A 5729-nucleotide genomic window follows, 5' to 3' on the forward strand; every position below is an offset into this window, starting at 1 on the left:
GCCACAGGCACCACGTTCCTTTTCAGGGTCCAGGGGTTGGTGGGGTACACGGGAGCAGGAAGGAACAGGGCTGAGTTTTGAAGAGATCCCCTAATGGCTTCTGGACGGAGGGTCCAGGGCAGGAAGAAAACTTTGGGGATACTCTGAGGGTGATAACCAGCTTCTCTACATCCTTATTACTCAGAGTGTGGTCTGCGGACCGGCATCAACGTCGTCATCGGGCGGCCCGTTAGAAGTGGGAGTCTCGGGTCACATCCCAGACCTGACGAACCAGAATCTGCGGTGTAACAAGGTTCCAGGTCCCTGGCGTGCACATTCAAGTTTAAGAAGTACTGCTCTCATTACCTCTGCGGACGGAACCAAGGTCCTGGCCACCTGGCCGCGGGAAGGGTTCTGGTCGGCCGTGCAGGAAGACTTGCCATCTGGGAGAGGTAGAATCTGCATCCTGGGGGGGTTAGTGGCACCCTAGGGGCCAGGGATGCCCAGGTTCTCTGGGATGGTTGGAAACCCTTGGATCCCAAAGACAGAACGGTGGGTAGAATGACCTCTTGTGGCATCCCCAAGTGTCCACTGGCAGCCTAATGGGCCCCGGGCCCCGGACTCAGTGTTTGGTTTCCAGGGGGAGCCAGGCAGGGACCTTGCCCTCACAGAAGTAGAGGTTGGTAGGGGTGACAGTCACGGACCAAGGGATCCTTCCGATAAGTGTGTAATCACAAATGGGTGGAGTTGAGGCCAGGCAACCCCTGGCGCGTACACATAGCTATGAAAGTGAATTAAGGTGAATTGAAATAAGACTTTATCTCAGGGAAGCTTTTCAGAGAAGGTGGTATTTGAGTCAAGCTCTGAAGGGTGAGTAGGAGTTAAGACAGAGAAGGAATGGCGTTCTAGACCAGTGCTGTACGACAGAAATATCATATGAGCCACTGATGTCATTAAAAAGTTTTCTAGTGACCACGCTTAACGAGTAAAAAGAACGAAGTAACAGGCGAAGTTAATTTTAATGATGTCTTTTATTTAACCAAATAGATGCGAAAATGTTACCTCTTTAACATGTAATCAGCATAAAAATGATTAACAACATCTTTTACATTTTCTTTTTCAAACTAAGTCTTCACCACTCTGTGTATGTTTACACTGCACAGCGTATCTTAATTTGGGCACGGAATTCTCACCGGAAATACTTGATTTGTATTTAGATTTCAGAAAAACTGAAAAGTAGATTCGCATACTGAATTCCTGGTTCAGGAATAGTTAACGGTTTTCCAACTATTGAACTGAATATGTTTTAAATTTTAAATTGAATAATTAAAATTAGATAACAGTAACGACTCAGGTCTTCAGTTGTACCAGCCATGTTTCGAGGGCTCACTAGCTACATGCTACTGTGTTGGACAGCAGAATTATGTATAGGGGGCACTGTACATGCAAATGTCCTGTGGCAGAAAGGAGTGTGATGTTCAAGGGACTAAAAAAAAAAAGCCAATGTAGCTGGAAGGCCTGGAGGGCAAGTGAGGTGAGAGGATTCCAGAAAGATCTCCCAGAGCTGGGTCTTTATTCTGAGAGCCAGGGGAAGCTGCTAAAGGATTTTAAGCAGCAGGCCAACATGCCCAGATTTGCATTTTGCAAAGATCCTGGAGGCTGTCGTGTACAAGACAGATTGGAGGGAAGCTGCCTAGGGGGCTGTTGCTGTCATCCAGGTGAGAGGTGTTGGAGACACGGACTAGAGGAAAGGGAGACATGTGGATAAAGTCAAAAGGCATTTGGAGAATAAAGTTGGCAGAGTTTGGTGATAAACTGGATGTGGAAGAGAGAAGAAAGGGAGAGGAGGCTTCAAGGACGAAGTTCCCATTTCTGTCTGGAACACTCACAGGTGAGACGGGGAACCCATGAGGAGGACCAGTTTGGGAGGAGAGGGTTTGGACCATGGTGAATGTCAGTTGCCTCTGAGACATCCCGGTGACCATGGCGAGTAGATGGTGTGTAAATGCAAATGCAGGTCTAGTGTGTCCGGGGCAAGTCTGAGCTGGAGCATAAACTGGTATAGAGCAGATAATTGAGGCTGTGGGTTTGGAAGAGGTCGAATAGAAAGAGAGCCAGGGGAGGAGCGCGCTCAGGACTCAGCTGTGTGGCCCTCACAAAGATCAGACAGTGGGGAATCAATCTTAGAGGACGCACAGCAGAAGCAGATGAGAAGGACCCAGGGAGCCAGCGAGCAGGAGAGAGATCACAGGGACCTAAAGTGCTCAGGGACCACGTAAAGGAGGACTGGAAATCAACCGTCGGACTTACAACACGTGTGCCAATAGTCACCTCAGCGAGAGCCATTTGGAGGGGTCATGGGGGCAGAAATCGGTAGAGACGGTTCCTCCAGGAAGTTTAGCCCAGAAAAGGGGAGAAGCAGGACAGGGGCTGGAAGGAGAGATGGGGATGGAGAGAGTCCTTTTTTTTTAAAGGTGGGAAAGACTTGAACATGTTTAAAACCCACTGGGAAGTGTCCAGTTGAGAAAGAGGTCGAATCCACAGGAGAGCAAAGGGGAAACGAGTAGTGGGAGACCCCTGGCGGAGAGCCAGCTCAACAGCCAGGAGAGGTGTGTGCAGGGGAGGGAAAGCTAGAGGTCTGGAAGGTGGGGGAATCTCAGGTGCGTGCACCTGACACCCTGCGGGATGGTCTCTCTGCCTCTGCCCCGCCCCTCCCTGTTTCTCTGACAGTCCTCCTCTCTCCCTCTTTTTGTCCCCCAATCTTTCTCTGTTCCCACCTCAGCCCCTGATTCTAGTTGTGCACGCCGTTGTTTCTCTCTGTTCTTCTGTCTCTCTTCTGGGCACCAACCCTCAGCCCCGCCACGTCTTGGCTGCCTCTGGCTCTGATTGGTCCTGATCTCCCAGATCCCCTGGGTCCCCAATATGCAAAGCGTAGCCATGGATCAGCAGCCTCGGAGCTTGTTAGAAACGCGGAATCTCACGCCCCTCCCACACCTAGAGACCCTGAATCTGCCTTAGAGCCCCGAGTAATTCACGTGCATGTTAACTCACGGGCGTGCGCGTTGCCTTCAGCGCGCCTCTAAACACCCAAGCAAAAAATCAGAATCTTAGCAAGATGGAACGATCTGAATCCTCCTGCATCTCCTGTGTCACCTTGGTGTTACTCTGAGACCTTCAGCTTCTCCGCATCCACTCCTTAGGCTGCTCCTGAAGCTCTAGGCCAACGAGGAAAGGACCGTGACGCGGGCTCCAGCGGGGCCTGAGTTTCCACACCTGCAGAATTACGGGTGGGAGGGAATTCTCCTGATACCAATATGCCGGGCGCTTCTAGATATGACCTCTTCTTGAAAAGTTAGCCCCGCCTGGACCTACCCCTGTCTGTCTCACTCTATCCTTTAAAGACTAAGAATGTGGTTTTGAGCTGGTGGCGGGGTGTGGGTTCCACACGGTTGGGGAGGGGGCAGTGAGCTATGCATGGCCCTAGATGGAGCCCACCTGAGGCTGTGGACCATAAGGCTTGACCAAAAGGCACACCTGGTGATTTTCAGGCACACCGGAAAGAGGGAGTGTGGTTGAGATTCCTAACCCTACCCCCACCCCCACCCCCACCCCCGTTTAGGCAAACACAGCACATGATTTTTATGTGGCCATTATGTGCCCACATTGTCATTTGGGAAAGGTTAGTTTTTTCCTCCACAAGGTCGCAGATCTGCCCAGACTAATACATCTCTGTCACCTTACCCAGTGCCAGCGTGGGTATGTTTCAGACCAGGTCTCTAGAGAATGGATTTGTTTTCCACTTCAGGATGTTGAGTGATGGAGTTGTTTTCTGGATTTTTTAAAGTGGTTTTTCCCCCTCTCTGGTTGGTTTTGTTTGGTTTAGAAGGGCAGTGAGGGAATTTAGGAAAAGGGTCAATTTCCTGGGCCTTGATTCAAGCCCTTGACCCGGGCCCAGGCCTTTAGGTGCTTGATCTTGTTCTCTGGCTTCCCATAGCTGTAGTCCAGACCAGACTTAAACGGACGACAGGTGGAAACCCCAGCGAAAGGTGTCAAAGGAAGGAGAAAACAGCCAGCAAGGACAGCTTCCATTTTGGAGGATTAAAGAGATTCGTTGCGAGGGGGGTTGGAGTACAGTCTGGCTGGTGAAAGCCAGAACAAAAGCCTCGTTATAGGGGAGTAGGGAAGATCTGAAGGTGAGATGCCTCCAGGGTTGCTGAGGCCGAGCATACCAGAGCTGGGTGCACCTGCTTTGGTGTGGTGTGCCTCCTGGCTCTCCCAAGGGAAAGAACCGACACAGGGTGAAGAATAAACAGGTTTTGGCTGGAGGCTTGCTTGAGGCTCCTTCAGCATCGCATAGACCCCGGGTGAGCAGCCACTGAAGGGGATGGGGGCAGAGCTACAAAACTCTGGTGCCCCTGTTTCTCTGGCACCTCGAGCCTGCCAGGTTGGTGGTGAGGATAAGAGACCCAGGCCTGTGGCTAGAGAAGGTGGCTTGGGTCCTACCCTAGAGCCCTTCCAGAACTTAAGTAGGAAATTGCGAAACAGAGCTACATTTTGAAAGAGAAAGTATGTGAAATATGGTTCCTCCCTCGCCTGTTCGCTCTCCCGGAGCTTGGTGCAGGGAGGTGGGTGAAATGGATTCCTGGCTAGACGCAGCCGGCTGCGGGAAAGAGGGCACAGCCAAGCCCCCAAGGGCCCCTCAGGCCAGGCCACCCCAGCTGCCAGCCTTTGATTATTGATTATTGTGATTGGGATGTACTTTTGCCATCTGTTGAGCATCAGCCTGGCCCGTGGAGAAGGCCGGCTCCTTGCTCTGGCCGAAAAGGCTGGCTTCTGAGGGCTCCCTCTGCAACCCAATACGTACCATGGGCTGCTGATTAAATACTTGGAATGTCTTCAGGTTGAGCGAGGCCTATCCATAAAATGGGAGGCATTTTGGCAGTTCCAAGGCCCCTGGCACCCAGTCTTGGCACTAGCCCGGCTGTCTTCTTCAAGGAGCTGGGGTGGGCTTCCAGCCAGCATGCTTCCCTGGGAAACATCGAAGTGAGTTAAAGTCAACAATGAGTTCATCTCCAAAAGGAATAAGCCGGCAGCCTTCAGGGCAGGGGAGCAGGAGGAGGGGGGGGGGACAGGGATTTGGGGGCAGCGGAGGGGGTTCCGTGATGCTGGAACAGCCAGACCAGATCCAAGCCTGTCAAACAAGCTGGCAGCTCAAGGAACAAAGAAAAGTGCTTTCCCAGGCCAGCCCTGGAAAGCTCACTTGGCAAAAGGTGGTCACAATAAGGGTGTCACGATCCCGGGGGCCAGGGGAAGCGTCCTCTCAAGGATTGGGAGCTGGAGCAAGACACTGGCGTGGAAAGAGGCTGGTGGCGGTGGGGTGAGCGGATCCGTGAGCTCTGGCTCTGCTGGCCCCGGGCCTGCCCTGTGGCCACATGAGGATGGACGCTTGAGCAGTTGAACTCCACTGTCTCGCCTTGCAGGATCCAAGCAGGAAGATGTAGGTGTCAAGGCCAAGCAAAGAGCAGGCTCAGATCGCAGAAGCCGGCCGCTTCATCTGGGCATCTCAATCACTACATTGATCTCTGAGGGCTTTGCATCGGGCCGGTGGTGCCTGATTTGAGCCAGTGTCTCCTTCTTACCTCCTTACCGCCGGGGGGCATGCTGAAACCGCACCCTCAATCCGGCTGCCCTGGACTCACTTGATCCAACGCGCTGTGGGACTGGGGAGCCAGCGGCAGAGTAAAGCCCGA

The sequence above is a fragment of the Panthera pardus genome, unplaced genomic scaffold, assembly GCF_024362965.1.
Source record: "Panthera pardus isolate Hobbes unplaced genomic scaffold, ASM2436296v1 HiC_scaffold_11, whole genome shotgun sequence".
Lineage (NCBI taxonomy): Eukaryota > Metazoa > Chordata > Mammalia > Carnivora > Felidae > Panthera > Panthera pardus.